The following is an 18,859-nucleotide window of genomic DNA, read 5'->3' on the forward strand; positions in this document are numbered from 1 at the left end:
GTGTACTGGTCCCAGGTACAAAATTGGAAGGTATGAGCATTCAGATATTTAAAGATATAAAAGATATGTCCATAAGTAACAAACAGAATTAAGAGAGAATCAAAACCCAAAAACTGTACTCAAGCCAATCTGATTTATGATAGCAAATTTGGAAGATACCCACCAAACCCTCTTCTGTCTATACAAATACATGTTCAGTTATTCTTAGTCACACAATTACCAGCAGCTCCATGCTAAAAAGATTGGCTGTATATCATTTATAGTACAATCCTAAAGAGAGTTATTCCAGTCTAAGCCCTTTCATTTCAATGATCGTAGGCTGGAGTAACTCTGGTAAGGATTGAACTGTTGTCTTTTCTATATGCTTTTAGAAAAGGGAACTGGTGTTAACAAAGAGATGTCTTCCTTCATCTTGTATACCCAATGAGAAAACACTGGCACATAAAATTATTGAAAACTACTACAAAGCCAGCAAAATCTGCTTTGCTCAACTATTGAGGTATTTTGTTGAAACTAACAGTGTTTATACAGCATAGGACTTGCCAATTTTCCTGTGCATTTAATAGCTGCATGACAGATAGGGTTACCAGGGTCACTGTACCTGTATGAGTTGCATAGAAAGCCATGTCTGTAGTGCTGTCATTATTTATCATTAATTTCTCCTTTTAAAAATCTTATTCATTAATTTGATTAATTTTTATTCCTGAAGTGGTTTATGCCAAGTACTTCTATATTATTTTATCTTCACACCTACCCCGCAAAGTAAGTTAACTGACTCAAGGTATCCCAGCAAGCTTTCATGGCAGAATGGGGATTTGAAGAGGCAAAAATTTAGGTGAATTTTCCCATGCTGGGAAAACATTCAGAAACAAATGTTTAATTTTTATTTGTTGTTATTTGTATTCTGACTTTCATGGCCCAGGCTAGCCCAGTCTCCTGAGATCTTGGAAGTTAAGCAGGATCGTCCCTGGTTAGTATTTGGATGGGAGACCACCAAGGAAGTGCAAGGTTGCTATGCAGAGGTTGACAATGGCAAACCACCTCTGGACTTCTCTTGCCTTGAAAACCCTATTGGGTCACCTAAATTTTTGCCTCTTCAAATCCCCATTCTGCCATGAAAGCTTGTCGGGATACCTTGAGTCAGTTAACTTACTTTGCGGGGTAAGTGTGAAGATAAAATAATATAGAAGTACTTGGCATAAACCACTTCGGTCACCAAACGTTAGCTGCAACTTGATGGCACTTTCCACCACCATCTTATTTATAGTCTACCTTTCTCCCTGAAACTCAAGGCAGATTACACTGTATCTAGAATAGATATATAAAAAGCTAACCATCCGTTTGTTGGTGACTCCCTAACGCCGAAACGGCTGGACGGATCGCCCCCAAATTTTCACATGATGTCCCTCCCTGTTGCAGGCAGGTAATTGGACCTTCAAATCGCCGAAAGTCCATACCTGAGCCAGGTAAAACGTCTTTTTCCTGGTGCACCAGGCCATGAAGCTGACTGTGTTTAACTGTCACCCTTAGAATGTTCGTGCAGCCTGTCTGTGGCCTGAGGGGCTGGTATGAGGGCTTAGAATGTTCGCGCAGATGGCCAGAGATGAGCAGTGAAAACAGTAAATAGGTAATACTGTTAGGTATCATAATGAATGGAAGTGAAACACATACACATCTTTCTGGCATACGAGATGTCAGGTGGGGTTCCCCACCCCCACCACAACCAGGTAACTTTCACTCTCTGTGCCTCACCCACTACTACCACACAGCACACATACTCTCATCCACATCCAGCTCATCCTCACACACCTCACTCTGCCCTCCCTCACATCCAACCACCACTTACCCACTTCCTCAGCCATATTCGCCACAGCTCTCTTTTACTAAAAGCAAGCTGGAGTTTGCCTTTTTCTTCTAAGAAAATCCGCGGGGTGGGGCGAACCAACACTACTGCCTCTGCTTCTTTTGCACATGGCCCTTTAAAAACCCAGGGAGTTGGTCTCCATGTGAGCACCTCACCACCCTGCCTCTGCTGCCTGACTGGGATAGCCTCCTTGCCCCAGTTCTGCCTTGCCCAAGCCAGGACTGTGTGTGTCAACCAGCCTCATGGACAGCGGGATTCGCACTCTGGACAGTTCCGTTGTGGAATGGAAAGGGTTACATTATACTAAAAACCAAGACAGCACCATATAATCATATGAATTGAAAAGGGAAAGAGGGATTCCATTTGACCACCCCAAAAGAAGAAGAAGAAGAAGAGGAAGAAGAAGAAGAAGAGGAGGAGGAGGAGGAGGAGGAGGAGGAGGAGGAGATTGGATTTATATCCCCCTTTCTCTCCTGTAGGAGACTCAAAGGGACTTATAACCTCCTTGCTCTTCACCCCTCACAACAAACACCCTGAGAGGTGGGTGGGGCTGAGAGAGCTCCGAAAATCTGTGACTATCCCAAGGTCACACAGCTGGTGTGTGTGGGAGTGCACAGGCTAATCTGAATTCCCCAGATAAGCCTCCACAACTCAAGCTGCAGAGCTGGAAATCAAACCCAGTTCCTCCAGATCAGAGTGCACCTGCTCTTAGCCACTATGCCACTGCTGCTCCCAAAAGGCTATGCTGGGGATCATTGGTCCTTCATGGACATCTGTGTGGGTTGTGGACTGTGATGAGAAGGACAATTGCCACAGCAACGTGTGGCCAGGCCCCGCTAGTAAGGAAATACAATCAAAAAGATAAAAAGTATAATCAATGGGATTGCAGAAATCCAAAACAAAGCAGAAATCTAAAACAAAGCATAGTATTAAATATATTGTAAACACAACATGGTAAACAAGCAGTAAATGGTATTATAAGCAGAAATGCACTGATAATAAATACAGCAATAGCCAGCACATACTGTACAACTGTAAAGGCCACATACCCTTTCCCTTCCTTGAAACATTCTGTTATAGCCCTATCACTTTGACAAAAATGCCCTTCATAATAATTTTGTTTTGCATAAATTGCAGAAAGCCAGAAACACCCTGTGAGGTGGGTGGGGCTGAGAAAAAGCCAGAAACATGGACGCCTTCCTCAGATGGGGTGGCAGGGGGAGCACAGCACAGTATATGCATGGGCAGTTGTTGATCTTGCCCATTTGCAGGGCAAGCACCTCCCAAAGATCCTTAACAGATGAGCACAGTTTGTTGATTATCATCATATTGAAGGAACAGAAGTGTCGTTAGGGGAAAATGGCAACCTAATAGATCATAAACAAATTGTTATGGGTCTGTAAACCAGACCAATCTTCTGGAAATTATAATTTTTGTTCAAGAAAGTTTTAGAAGTAAAGGACTTCACTGCAGTGTCAGAAGTAGACTGCAGCCTCTGAAAATCTGTTTGAGAGGAATTTGTGTCATGTCGGAAGTGTTCATCTTATGAAGTTTGCAGTCACATGAGGATGATGCAAGGCCAAAGACCTGGGTTGTTTTCTCAAGTAGGCCTTCTCACATGATGAGTTTACCCATCAACAGAAGTGCAGTTTAGATTATCCTGAATTATTTCTACAGGATTCTGATTCTTGATGTATTACGTACACATAAACAAAAATTGACAAAGCAGTGCCCCGACCCAATATAAGCAACAGGATGACTTATTTTACAATGATTCTGATGATTTTGAGTGGCTGCTTCTGTCTCCTAGGCCCCTTCCGCACACGCAAAATAATGCGTTTTCAAACCACTTTCACAACTGTTTGCAAGTGGATTTTGCCATTCCGCACAGCTTCAAAGAGCACTGAAAGCAGTTTGAAAGTGCATTATTCTGCATGTGCGGAATGAGCCTTAATGTCTTTTCTGTATTTCCTCCGGCCCACCATTCTCAAATAGTTGAGGCCCCAACCTGATCCTTGTGGTTAGTTTTTCTCACAATGTTGAAACTTTGTTAAATGAGGAAACCTTTCAGGACTAGTGGTTTCTAAGGAAAGTCTTCACATTTGTATGGGCCATACATTTTTTTTCTCAAAAAGAGAATGGATAATGTAAAAGATTTTATCTCACGTTTGAAGTATATACATGATTCGATATATAAACATAGCTGTGAAGAAGTGGGCACTAGCCCCCCCCCCCCCCCCGTCTATCTTGCAGATCTCTTCGCAACAGATATTAGGTCTGTTTTTCTGTGTCCTGTTACCAGAAAGGCCAACACGGCAGGAGCAACACGTGGACGGGACAGCTACCCGGTTTCTCTGTCCAAACAGAGCTGGCACAATCTCTACTTGTGGGGAAGGAACACAAGGAGGGGCAGGTGGGGCAGATGGAGGGTCTTGCGTTTCCAGCTCCAGCCTTCTCTCTGTTGTGGGGCGGGGGGTGGGGTGGAGGACTTTGCAAAGTGAGATTCCGTTGCAGTTTTTTTTAAGTGGGGGGGAACCCCAACTAGTGTTTCACTCCATTGCGATTTTCTCTGGCTTTTTGAATCTCCCCGCCTCCAACTCCAGCCCAGGGCATCCTTTCTCCCTGGAGGCGCGGCTGTGCGGCTGGCCGTTGCATTGAGAGCTTTCCTCCTCCAGCAGCCGCCATACTGCGGGGCAACCCAAACTTGTTACACGCTGGCACCAACTCCTCCTCCTTCGGTCGCTGCTGCCGCCGCCGCCGCCGCCGTTTCTATTTCTATCTGCGGCTGCTGGGCGCACAGAGAGGTCTGCTGAACCTGTTCCTAGGAGAAACGGAGGAGGACCCAAAAAGCGACGGGAGAAGTTGAAGGGAGCCATCCTAGCAGGTCAGCGGTTTGGCGAGGCGCATGCTGGCTGCAGCGTCCCTCCTCCTGCCTGCTGCAGAGAGGGCAGACGCGCCAAAGGAGGTGGTTCCGGCTGCAGCCCTTCAGAGCCTTCTCTCGCTGCGGGGATCTGGGCTTCAGCATCGGCTTGCAGGTTGGGCTTTCCTGAAAAAAATGGGGTTATTGTGACCGGAGACCGTCTGCGTAAAGCGGGGCTGGTGGAGGAATGTGCAGGAGGGGAGGCTGGTGTTTGGGGTGCTTGGAGGGAGAGACGGAACGGCGGCTAATTGCTTTGGAGGGGGGAGCGCTGTGTCTGGGGTCGGAAAATCGCACACCGTCTAGTGATTGAAAATAACGCCCTGGTTCCCAGGCTAGGCTTTCCGCCCTGGTGTGATTCCTGGCGTGCTGTGCTCTGGGAATCAGCTGTCGTCTAAAGGGCTCTGGTGGTCTGACAATCGGGGGCGAGTATCGAAGCCAGGACTTATGGCGGGTGCCTCTGTTCTCTCCATGTCCGCCGAGAGTGTTTCAGTTTAGGGTATTCTGAAAGGGGTTACTCCCCGGGGTGGTGGGGGGGGGGGAGGAACCTTCGATACGAAACCATTCCTTAGTTCTGGAGTCTTACCGCGGGGTTGCTTTCGGGGGAGAAAAGGACTGCGGGGTGTGCGTGTGGTTTAGTGGGCGGCTTGATTGCCCTGCAGTTTGCATTTTGCATTTCACAGTTTATTGCTCTGCACTCCTTCCCAATAAAGCAACAGCAGCCACCGCCTCCCTCTGTCCTTCCCTCTCCGCTTTCCCAGCAGTAAGAGCTTGTGAGGTGACCCAGCTACAGAGTCCAGGCTAATATGTTCACCTGCCTCTATAAACCTACCGTAATCTCTCCCCCCCCTTCCCTCGGCGCCCTCTTTATAATCTGGCTAACAACAATGTGGCTTTGTGTGGTGGCTTCAACGGGAGAGGTGGGTTCCTGTATCGCTCTGTCATGGTTTAAGGAATATTTGTGCTCTCCCAACTCGTCATGTGGCTGCTCTTAGACATTTAAAAGACCTTTTCTGCTTCCTCAGGGAGATTTTGTATAAGAGGAATGGAGGAGTCCGAGGCCGGGAGGGAGGCTTCTGTGGTGATGGAGATGCTTTGAAGAAAAATTGAACGAATGAGTGAAGGGGAAAAAACAACCTGTCAGAAACCTTTGAAACTCTTCCCTGGAAAAGGATGTAATATTAGTTGAATTAGTATTGGAGACTGATAACCAATGTTTACATACATGAAAAATGCTACAGTTGCTAAGGGAACAAAGATTATATGAAATAATAATACAACTATAATGTTTTTTGTTGATGGGTGTGGACTTGCATGATGTCTGTGGGTTTCCCCAGTGGAACTATTGAATAGCCCTCACCCAGCGTTACACAGTTCTATCATTTAGATTTTAATTTTGTTTCAGACTTATACAATTCTAGTGCATTTTTATTGAATGTCCCATTTTGTTGATTATACTCACTCACTATGTGTAATCTACCTTGAGTCCCTGTGAGAAGGGTAGACAAGGAAGAAAGAAAGAGTGTAGTTTGACAGGTTGCTAACTTTCCTCTCCAAACCCTATTGATTCTTCCTCCTTGATAGCGCTGCTTTCAAATCTTGGAAGTCTTGACAGCTTTTCTGAGGCATTGGTGTGTGGTACATTGTGAACAGCAGGGGATGGAAGTATTCGGAAAGGTATTAATAACCTCAGGAAGTTGGGATGAGTTTAGACCTGGAATTCCTCCTTGTGCCTGTGTAGCATCAGGTCACAATCATAGTGTGTTGAAATTTGCCATCTCAAATAGAGGCAGGGATTGTTGAGTGGGAACTGGATTGCACCTGTTGTAGCTATTTGTTTGCCTTGAACTAGGCTTTGGTTGGTTCTGGAGGGTGAGAAACATACTTTTCTCTGTGATACACCTCTGAAGATGCCAGCCACAGATGCAGGCGAAACGTTGGGACCAAATTCCACCAGACCACGGCCACACAGCCCGGAAAACCCTCCAGTACAAGTTGAATCCGGTCATGAAAGCCTTCAGCAATAGGCTTTGGTTATTGCCAGTTTAAATATGTAAAATATATGTGAGATTACTTTTGTCCCCTTTTGATAAATGTAAAGCTGAAAAGAGTTCACACGAGTTATTTTAGCTCATAAAATGAACTCTAAATTTAATTCATCTAAAACTTCATTCTGTATATTTTTGTTTATTTCAGTGCTGAGCCTTATTCTTTTTTCACCACAGAAATGTCCATAAAATAAGTTTTTTGCAGAAAAGTTAATAGGTTAGAGTGAAATAACATCATATACCTTAACAGACCTCATTGCCTTTCAGCTGATAATAAATGGAATGCTTTTTTGCTGTCTTGGCATTATATGACTCCAGGGATCTGAATCTGATGCTCTCATGTTGCGGCTGTGTGCATCTACAATGAACATGTTCAAAGCAGAGTAATGCTGTACAATATTTTATACCACAATAAAAAGACTGCACAGTAAAAGGTTTCTTTCATGTGGTCAGTAGAGTAATGTAAGCATGTTTATGCTATGGGATGGGTGGAAGATAAGAGAGCTTTTCTTGAAGTTTCAGAAGATTCTCAAAATGTGTTGACTTGGCACTGACACTGAAAGGTGGCTGGTCTGCCTTAGGACTGGCTGATTGACTGTTCCTCTATTTTCATAATAACTGCTCCTGCTTTCATTACTACAGTTCACTACTGCCTATTTGGACAGTACAGCCCCACCCCCCTTAAATTAAAAGATTCTTTCTAGATTTACAAGTATATTTGGCAACCCCCTCATTGCAAGGCTGTGTTTCTCTTGTAGCCTAGAAGTAAATAAAACCTGTCTGTCTTAGTTCCAATTTATTTTCTTTACTGTATACAAATATAGAATTAAATACCTATAATTTAAAAACTATAGTTCCTAATATAATAACAAGATGGTGCTTTGAACTACATACCCACCTCATATAGGTAGAGCTGCAGTTAGTACAAGTCATCCAGGTGTGGTGGTAACTGCCAGCTGACTTGATGCTACATGGCTTGCTTGGGCTTTGGCCCTGCAGTGACCAGGACACAACTTACCTGAGGAATTTGATGCCATGTGACTTTGCATCTTGGCTAAACATTTCCCAGGGAGAGGCTCCCACCAGTGCAGGGAAGAAAGGAAAAGCTGAGAACCAGTGCAGGGAAGTAGTTAGAGAGTTGGCCTACGATCCAAGTGTCCCAGATTTAAATCCCAATGCTGAATGACCTTGGGCCAGTAACTCTTTCAGCTTAATCTCTCAGGGTGATTATGAGGATAAATTGGAGGAGAGGATGTAAGTTGCTTTGGGTCCCCATGGAGGAGAAAGGTGGGATTTAAATGAAGCAAATAAATAATAAATAAAGCTGTTGAGTAGGTTGGATAAAAGGTTGACTGGTGAGTAGAAAGAAGAAAAGGAAGCATGGAAAGAGGGAAACAGCGTCTGGAAGCTGCCAGGAGAAAAGCGATAAGAAAAAAGTACATATTGTACTTTCTCAAATATGAGAGAATGAAACTTTTTTTCCTAGCTCCCCTGGACATTGAAAGAGACCATTCTTGTGTTGTGTAGTCACAGATCATGTCTCATTCCCTGATAACATTTTCAACAAAACAAAAGGTGTTGCAATCTTGACGTGCTTCTAAAAAGAAAAAAACTGTTGCACCAGAACATTGTATTCAATTCCCTAGACTAGTTTTCTGTTCTTTCTAGCAGTTTGCTTTAATTCTACATGTTTGTGGTAGATTATCCCAAGCATCAAATAACATTAGACCTATGGATAACAAAGTCAGCATGAAAGTAATGTGACTGAAAAGGAGATTGGGTAGTTACACATTTTGATTCATAGGGACTCCATGATTCGAAAGCGACTTGGTGGCACAACACACTCACAATTACGCATTGTGTGACCAAACCTAAAAGAGCTTGAAAGCTGTGCAACAAAATACCTAACCTATGGACTACTTCTGCAAGAGTACATAGATGCTTATAATGTTGCTTATTTCAAAATTACAAAACCAACTAAGCTTATTCACTGTGTAATAGGAACTAATTGCCTTCCAATTTCATTTGTACTTATGGTTTATTGGTTGGGAATAGGGTGTGCTCATTCACCAACATAGGCACATACTGGTGACCTAAACCACACTGAATTCTGGGATCACAGTGTGGCTAATAGGGTAATTATATAGATGCTATTGATCTTGCAGTTTCCCAAAAAAAGATGCATAAATGTTCCAGCCAGCTGTAGGTCAGCTTGATTTTGGGAAAGAGGAGGTAATTTTAAAAAATGAATAAACCCATTCCATATTTCTGCTTGAGTATTGAATAATTTCAGATATTCCACTTTTAATTCCAACTTGCATTATAACAGTCATTTTTAATTTTTTGTTTACTTCCCCCTGCATTGCACATTTTTACACTGCTGTCCAGTAAGGGTATCAGACTCCACAGTTAGGCTTCTGGAGGCACTGTTTCTTAAACTTTTCTTAAGATTTCAAAAATGTAGCTCTGGCATCACTTCTAAATGTGCTTATTAAGTAAGTCCTGTTGAATTTGGTGAACCTTAGTTTTGAGTACATTTATAGGCTTTAATTTTATATCCAGACAATGGCATGAGACCATTCTGTATGAACTATTCAGAAATAATTACAAGAGTTTGATGAACACACTGTTTTAAAAAATCATTTATCAGTTTTGTTTATTACTTTGTCCCTTCTGAGTTAATGGAAGTTGCCAAAATCATTAACTTAGGATAACTTGTGTATATGAAGAAGAATTTGGATTTATACCCTGCTTTTCTCATCCATAAAGAGTCTCAAAGCAGCTTACAAACTCCTTTCCTCTCCCCTTGTGAGGTAGGTGGGGATGAGAGAGTTCTGAGAGAACTGTGACTAGTCCAAGGACACCCCGCAGGCTCCATACATAGGAAGTTGGGGTCGTTCTTGTGGAGGAGCAGGGAATCAAACCTGAGTCTCCAGATTAGAGTCCACTGCTCTTAACCACTAGATCATTCTGCAATCCAATACTAGACAGAGTGCAGTTTTGTTTCCATTTAACTCTTAACGTCTCTTGTTTGTGTGCAGTTTACAAGTTGTTGGCTCTCTGTTATGGTTTCGGAAGGGCTCCTTGGTCAAGTGATTGATGTGTGCCAATTTGCTTATTTGGGGCCCTCTCATAAAATACACAAGTTAAAGCTGATGTTGAGAAGCTTACTGGATTATTCTAATTCTTGCTGAAAGTCTGGGAATGTTTTATAGTTCTTGGGGAATGTTAGAATAATAATGCTCACGGGAGCAGGGATTTGAAAAGCCTTTGGCAGATTTATGTTTCTGCCTTTTTGTTGGGTTGTCTTGTGTAGATGCTGAAGAACAGAATCTAAAATAAGGTTTGCCTAACAGGCCTTTAGGGTGGCTTTATTCTTTCCTAAGGCCTTTCTTATATTGAAGAGTCAAATTTTGGATAGAGCCATGTGCACAGTTCTGATCACTGTTTCTCAAAAAGGGTATTGCAGAGATGGAGAAAGCAAAGAAGAGGGCAACCAAGACGAACAAGTGGTTGTAGAACATTTCCTGAGAGGAGAGTTTGGAGAGTCTGGAACTTTTATATCTAGAAAAAAGAACACTCAAGGCAGGACATAATAAAGGTGGCACATGTTGTTTTAAACTAGAGATACAGGGAATTAATGTGGGACTTCTGTATGCCAAGTAGACACTCTGCTACTGAGCCACAAGTAAAGGGAGCCTCCATATTCAGCATAAGTAAATCTCTGAAACACAGTGCTAGGAAACAGTGCTAGGAAGGCCTTGGCCTCTGCACCCTGTTTGTCAGCGTTCCAAGGCAACTGGTTGACTGCTGTGTGAAACAGTGTGCTGGGCAATCCGGCAGAGCTTTTCTTATATTCTAAAGCAAGTTGTTACCAGTGTGTAGTGCAGTCAGTATCATGTGAACCTTCTCTGATCCACAAAGCTATCTTAAAGCATTGCTTTAGAAATGCTGTCTCATTAAAAACCAACAACCTGTAACTGTTCTGCATTTAACTCTACTCCAAACAAAGAGTCCATGGAAAGTAAACCCCCCCACCACCACCCAAAAAAAATCCTTGACATGGGTCCTATAAAATAATTTGTTTTGCACAGTCAATTTAAATAACTAACTGGTATTGAAATATGCTAATTGCCTTTTTGGTATAAGCTGGAGTAATACAACCAAAAATATTGATTAAAACAAAAGGAGTTTGGATTTCAGTGAAGTAATATTTTTATTTTTTGCTAAAAAATAAAACTGAAATGAGTCATAGGTTAGATGGCAAAATTGTTGTGATTTTTGTCAGTTGATAGTACCAACATTTTGCATGCAAAAAACATTTCTGCTGGGCTACTGAATAAAGGGTACTGCAAGTAATGATAATTTTTGATGCAAGGAGAAATGGGTGAAAATCTCATGTTCTTCCTCACACTGAGTATGAATATTGTGGTATACTTTTTCCTATGTTTCTTTATAGAAAGTCAATTTTTGCCTGGCAACATTTCCCTTCTCATACACATTTGCTTTTAAAAAATGTACAGAAGAAAGCAGAAAATGCCTGAGCAATTAGTAATGTGTATATACAGATAATTATCTGATTTATAACATCATTATAACATCAGTCAAACAATAAAAATCAGTATTTATTGATTAGGGACATCAATTACACATTTATATTAACTTTAAACGTTACCTCTAGGGCTGGCGGGATAACTATTTTGGGCAGTCTTTACTGTTGTGCCATATACTGTTGTAGTTAGCATGACAAGTGAAAGCCTGTGATACATGTTTTTGTGCAAGTTGTTGGGAAAATAAAGTCTCTTTATTACCTGCTTCTCCAATTTGGCCTCCATGTGAGGATATCTAAATCTGCAGAGCAGGGCTGCCCTGGCACTAAGCAGATTTTTCTGCAAACTTGGGAGACCCCCCCCCCCCCCCCCCGGAGATTCATGTCACCCAGTGTTTTGCTTATAGATGAAAGTAATGTTGCCTTTAAATGAAATGGAAATATGACTGAGATAGGTCAAATGTTTCCAGCCTTGTGGGCTATCTGGACTCCTGAACCTTATAGCATACAACAGTGTAGAAAAAAAAAATTAAGGTTGAGCTTCAAGCTCATGTGAAAAATATTTTGTGTTCTCTTTTGTCATTGAATGAAATCATATTTTGTAGGACTTGTGAAGAAAAGACAGATTGCTTATGGGCACAATGGCATGGTTTTTTTAGCATTGCTGATCCCTGCCTGTCTAGACATATCTATACTACGCACAGCTGCCAAGGCCCAATAGGGCTGTGCTGTTTGCTTTGTGCAGGTCTTACTAAAAGGGATAAAAGTGTTTGCTTTTATTAAAATACACTGTAGCTTCCAGTTGGACATCATGGGATAACACTAGGGGGCTGGGCATCTGCCTGCTGATTTGTGGTTTAAATCTATACTGGGTAGACTAAGGTTTATATTTCTCTGAGGCAAGTCTCATTTTTTAGTCTGTGGCATAAGTAGACTTCTGTCGCCTGAGTATTCCAGCAGTTCAACGGGGTTATAAGCAATGGTGGGATTCAAATAATTTAACAACTGGTTGTTTAGAAGCACCATTTTAACAACCGGTTCTGCCAAAGTGGTGCGAACCTGCTGAATCCCACCACTGGTTATAAGAAAGGTTAGAGAAAACAATATATTTGCTAATTACAGTGTGTCACGAACTAAATAGAAATAAGCCAAGACAGAAATAGGAGGGTAAAATGTCGAGTATTCGAGGAGTTTTCCTATTATGTGTTTCAAGTAATCTGACCTTAAAAAAATATGTCCACACCCAAATGATTTTCAACATTTTTTGTCATAATACAGTTAGGTTCTCTTAGGATAAAATCTTCCCAGTTTTGGTTTACCCCTGACCGCTGACATCTGTTCCCAGTAATGCCTTGGATTTAAAACAATAGTTCAGAACTTTCCAATCAAAACTATAATTCACTCTGTCCTGAGCTTGTAGAGTAATAGTGGGCCATGACTTCTTTAGGGCTCATCTTGATCTCTGTGGCTTAGTGTGAGGAAGATCATACACATCCTTAAGCATGCAGGCTTGACTGTTTCCAATATTACTGAGAAGTAGAACCTTTGTGAAAGAGAATTCTGATTCAGATTTTACAAATGAGACAAAGTAGAGCTGCTTTTGGGCAACCTTTTAATTTGTTCTGAAATAAGAATTGTTCATTCAATATAGCAGACATATCCAGAGAGAATGGCTGGGAAATAAATAATCTCCGCTATGGGTTATACTGCCTGGACATTTTGTTAAAAACTGCTTTTGTTCCATATACTGTACAGAGATAGCTAAAGCATACTTGAATCAAATTGGGATGAAAAACAGACTAGAAAAGCTGCTGTGGTATTAAATGTACGATTATTCTGTAAACATAAGATATCTTGATAATTTACAAGATTTTGAATGCAGCTGACTGTGTCCATTAAAGCCAGTTTCCAGTTAAGAGGAGTTTCTGTAGATTATGTCAGTTATGCAGCTGCAGAAAGGTATCAGTTATGCACTAGCCAGCTTTATGGGCATGTACTCACAGGGGGTTTTTGCCACTGTTCATTAGGTAGCTTCGTTTACAGTCTCTGTGGAATTGCAGTGACCTTTATTTATTTGTGCAGGGTCGCCAGAGGTACTGTTTGGTTACAGAGCAGAATGTGCTGGTTTAGTGTCTCTGAAGCAAGCAAGCAGGCAAAGCAACCTTATAGGCATGCTCCCAAGTTTCCCATAAACTTCAACATTCTATAACATGTGAAGCAATCCTAAGAATTTGGGAGTACTAACTGAATACGGGCACAATATATTGGGGGTACCAAGTCTGAATCCTAACAGTTATTCTGAAACATAGGAGGAGGGGTTTTTTTCATCATATGTGTGTTCGAGAGATGTAAGTACATCTGGTGGAATAGCCCCCCCCCCTTTTTTTTTCTCTTGCAGCTTTTAAATGTGCAGGAGCCAGAGCCCAGCTAACAGTCGAGGACCTTTTGTGTTTGCAGCAATGCTGAATGATAACCAGGTATGGGTGTGTCCAGTTTCTTGGATGCAAGAGCCCCCTGGAGGAGTGAGACGCAAATATAACAGCTGATTTGAAAGCCAGCATGGTGTAGTGGTTAAGAGCAACGGACACTAATCTGGAGAACTGGGTTTGTTTTCCCACTCCTCCACATGAAGCTTGCTGAGTTTCCTTGGACTAGTCACAGTTCTATCAGAACTCAGCCCCACCTGTGCCTGTTCTAGGGAGGGGAAGGTGATTGTAAGTCCCTTTGAGACTCCTTAAAGGTAGAAAAAAAGAAGGGTATAAAATTACTCTTCTTCTAATTTAAATACACATACACACAACACACACACACACACACGGAGGAATCATTTAATGCTCTGGTTCTGTTAACTTTCCATATCATAATTTATGAGATATACTGTTAGAGTTACAGCTGGATTTAGAGTCCAGTAGCAACTTAGAGACCAACAAGATTTTGGAGGTATAAGCTTTTGAAAATCAAAACTCACTTTGTCAGACATGAAGGAGCTCTGACTCTCAAAAGCTTGTACCTCCAAAATCTTGTTGGTCTCTAAGGTTCGACTGGACTTGGACCTAGTTGTTCTGCTGCAGAACAACACAGCTACCCTCTGAAACTGAAGTAGAATTAAATGAATCTTGAAGTAGTTCAATCAGGCTTCTTTTAAAGTTGACGACTCTTGTCAGAATTAATTTTTGCTACTGTGCATGTGGTTTGTCAAGGAAGGATTACTTGGCTCACACCTAGTTTTGTTTTAAACAAGCTTATTTTAACACTTTTATGTGTTATCAGATCGCATGTGTTGGCATCTTACCACTTTTGAAAGATTTTTAGTAACACTTTTCCTGTGTAAGAACTTTCTGCAGGAAATGGAAAAAAACTACTCAATAAGAAGTTGAATGCCTTCTGTTCTTTAACTGCTGGCTTTATTAGGATTGAATCTCTTTGACTGCAGTTATATCCACTTCCTTTTCTGGCTCGCTCCAGATCATAAGCGGTAGAATGTCAGTTATTTTTATTGCTGTATCAAAAACTGTTTCTTAGAGTGTTATGGAACAACTTATTGCCTTGAGCTCCTTATTTTGTACAAAACTTAGTATGAGTTTGCATAAGTACAAATGAAGCCCTGAGCAATGAATGGAAGTACAGCAGTGATGATGTATAATGAAAGGTTGAATTTGAAACCTAAGGGCTGATTTATGAGCACTTGTTCATTGTTACACATGCTCCCCTTGAGTTACAGTATGTTTGATGACTTTGGGCTGAATGTATGAATGGTCTTCACTGAAAACAGCTGTATATTGTTTTGCCACTGGATGACACATACTTTGCTTTAGTATAATAATCGGTAGCATTTATATGTCATTGCACGATGATACTTTTTCAAGTGAACTTTAAATTGGCCACTGAACCGGCATTTGTTATAGCTAGATCTGATTTTGGGGTCATAATTTAAACAGACTTCTATTTCTAGCTGCTTCTCTGCTATTCAAAAAAGTCTGAATGCAGGGAAATGGAATGGGTTTTCTAGCACGTCATCCAGTAGTCAGAGGAGTTTCTTGAAACAGTTATTTTAAGGTGGATGGCTCAGAGAACCAGATATGTGGTTACGAGTTTGAAATTTTAGTCTTAAGAACGGCCTAACAAGGACAGGAATTCTTAGACTTCTAAGTACTTTTTTCTTCTCTGGAATATCCTTCCCCCCTTTCCCAAACTCCATATTAGTTTGTAATTCCATCTGCTCTCTGCTACACCATCCATCCTAAAGATGGCAGCATCTTGGTGCACAAGGAGGGGCATCAGTTTGCCTAAGCTTGTGAACTGGAAGCAAAGTTGAGCTGCGTCTTTTGAGACAGATCTATCACTTGGTTAACATGACTAATTAAGCTTTTTAAGCAGCAGGATTTGAGCATTTAGATTAGAGTGGTGGACATTTCTTTGCTATGCTGACCACTGCACTTTCAGTTTATTTTAGGTATGTGGCACAGGTGCAGCAATTTGGCCTTTCCTGATTCAGTTGATTTTTCTATGCGTTTATGAAGTTAGCTCTTCTTTGGAGTTGCAGCAGCCTTGTATGACCAGCCAGGATATGCTTGATTTTTATAAATACCATACCTGTGGGGGTCACAGGCTTTATCACTGTTTTTTTAATGCTTGGCTGGTTTTCCATTGTGGGAGTGGGGTTCCAGGTGCCTACCTAGGGAGTTTGCAAATCTTTTGAAATTCTTGGGTGCAAAAAAAATATTACGGAACAGTTGTTTTTGCTCCCACTGTTCCAAGAGTCCTTTTCTGTCCTCTCTCACGCACTGTGTGTCCTTCCCTCTAACCACCTGCCATGAATTCTAATTTGTTCTCACTTGGTTCTGATTTGTATTTATGTATGTAATACACAAATTAAACTAAGCAAGAACATGTGGTGTCTAAGTACTGAAATATAAAATTAAAAATACTCACCTTGATAAAGATTAAGCTGTAACTGGCATTAAAAAAAAGTAAATAGAAACATCTGCTGTAATGATTACCGAGGCATCTTATGCAAAACTCTCCAGCTTTTCTGCTCTTGCCTCTTACTGCTGCAGTTTTTCATTGGCTCAGAAATTTCAGTGCACACATATATGCATGTGTTTGTTGAGGTAGTTTTGTCAGGGCAGGGGGAGAAGAAGAGAATACTTTATTTGCTTTTATAATGTAACACAACAGCTTCATTAGAATTAGTCATTTTTCTGTGTTAAGGGCTATAATCATGGTATAGACACATCAAATATCGTTACTTCTACTTAAAGGTTTGTGTTATAGAGCATGTGGACTTTGACCTTAATGCTTGGCTTAGCTCTCTGGCAGGCAGACAAAACAACTGTACTAAAAGCCTGAAATTCAAGCACTTGAAATCCTATTTCAGTGATGGGTGTAGTTCCAGGGAGCTAAATGAAATCAGCAGTGGAGGTGGGGGGACTTTATAAGCTACTTCACATCTAGAGCTTCTGTTTCAGTCAACTGTAGAATTTATTGTCGAAGGCTTTCACCGCCGGAATCACTGGAGTGATGTGTGGTTTCCTGGCTGTATGGCCGTGTTCTAGCAGCATTCTCTCCTGACGTTTCGCCTGCATCTGTGGCTGGCATCATCAGAGGATCATCTTCAGATCCTCTGAAGATGCCAGCCACAGATACAGGCAAAATGTCAGGAGAGAATGCTGCTTGAACACGGCCATACAACCCGGAAACCACACAGCACTCCAACTGTAGAATTATTTGTTCCCTTGCTTGGCTTTGAAGACAGTTATTCTTACATTTTTGAAATATGTTGTTTAAATATCTTTAAAACAGGGCATACTCAGCAAAATATGCTCCTGTTAGAAACCTTTCAGAGTACTCTGCAGTCTGCTCATGTGAAGTCTTGATGCTTGGTTGGCGACTGTAAGAAAGAGCACATAATATTATATAGGCTAGGGATTTCCAAAGTGGGCAGTACCGCTCCCTGGTGGAAACATCAAGGTGGGTGGTGAGGAATTTTGGGGTGGTAGAGAGGTGGTGGAGAATTTCAGGGTAGTAGAAGGGCAGCACAGGAATTCCAGGCCAACTGTTAGGAAAAAGGTCTTGTCCTTTCATACTGGTGAGTTTTAAAGGAAAAGTAGCCTGGGATGGGGAAGTCAAGGCAAAGATCCCTGTTGCTGTTGCTTTGGATGGCAGACATTCTTTTTTGCAACAGCACTCTCCTCACTGTGTAGCCGAAGGTGGTGGGGCTGGAGCCAAGGCAAAAAGCCCCGTCACTGTTGCTTTGCAAGGCAGTTTTTTTCTAAAGGAAAAGCAGCAGCACTCTCCTGGCTGTGTAGGCAAAAAACCCACAAAGGGATCTTTAGTACTCAATTTCTGTTCCCTGTTTCTCTCAAAAAGTCCTTCCTGACCATTACTCTGTATTGTGGGTCAAAGTCAATATATACTTTATTGCCTCATATTTAGTAGAGTGGGACTTTAGTGCAGTCACCCAGCTTCTTTCCAAGCAGAGTAACAGACTGAAAATTACTCCCCAGCAGAGTGCTAATGTTGTCCCCATCTTCAAAAAGGGGAAAAAAGATGACCCAGACAATTACTGCCCAGTCAGCCTGATATCAATACCAAGAAAGATTCTAGAGCAGATCATTAAGGAAGGAAATAATGTAATCACTGAAAATCAACATGGGTTTCTCAAAAACAAGTCATGCCAGACTAATCTTATCTCTTTTTTTGATAAACTTGGTAGATGAAGGGAATGCTATGGACGTAGCATACCTTGATTTTAGTAAGGCTTTTGACAAGGTGCCCCATGATATTCTTGCAAGTAAGTTGGAAAGATGTGGACTGGACAATGCAACTGTTTGACAGATTTGTAGTTGGTTGACTGATCAAACACAAAGAGTGCTCATCAATGGCTCAGGACTGGGGTGTAGGACAGAATATTCTAGTGTTATTTTTTTGAAATATAATTTTGAAAACAGGTTCATTGTCGAGACTTTCCTTGTTCATTGTTTTTTACAAGATTCCTTGGACCTGTTTGGATGTTACACTGCTTTTATAGCATGACGAAGGCTCTTTCAATTGTTGTCATTAAGTTTATGAGAACTCTTGCCTGGTCATTTCTACAAAGTTTGCTCATTGTCAGATCTCTTAATTACACTAGATAGTATTTAGAATAATATTGTACTGTTCAGTTTCTCCTCTAATGTGGTTAGAGGTATTTGGTGGAATCTTATCCTTATTATTCACATTTTGCTAATGAGTAAAGATTTTCATTAAAATAATTTATACTTATTAGTTACAGCTACTAGGATATTGCAGGACATAGATATGGTATTTCATAGAATGATTTTAAGAATCCTGCTTAAGCTGTACTAATAGTATGTTTTAGGAACAGTGCTGTTCAGTTGAATAGCTTGAGATTCAGTACTGAGATTGCTTTTGTAGCTTTGGCTGTATGTGTTCACTTATACTTGTGATTCTCCTGAATCTCTCAGGAACTTTAAACATCA

General features: G+C 41.3%; 1 protein-coding gene across 6 annotated transcripts in view; it reads left to right on the forward strand.

Moving 5' to 3' along the window:
- The first annotated feature begins 4,353 nt into the window (after positions 1-4,353).
- SEMA4D (semaphorin 4D) overlaps positions 4,354-18,859 on the forward strand; it is a 140,218-nt gene continuing 125,712 nt past the window's right edge. For 2 of the 6 annotated variants that reach the window (XM_048503033.1, XM_048503036.1), the window contains exon 1: positions 4,367-4,899. The gene's annotated coding sequence lies outside the window, so the exon portion shown is untranslated. Of the gene's footprint in view, positions 4,900-18,859 lie in introns of all 6 variants that reach the window. The other 4 variants (XM_048503037.1, XM_048503038.1, XM_048503039.1 and 1 more) reach the window with 4 other exon arrangements.

The sequence above is a fragment of the Sphaerodactylus townsendi genome, linkage group LG07 (genome assembly GCF_021028975.2).
Source record: "Sphaerodactylus townsendi isolate TG3544 linkage group LG07, MPM_Stown_v2.3, whole genome shotgun sequence".
Classification (NCBI taxonomy): Eukaryota; Metazoa; Chordata; class Lepidosauria; order Squamata; family Sphaerodactylidae; genus Sphaerodactylus; species Sphaerodactylus townsendi.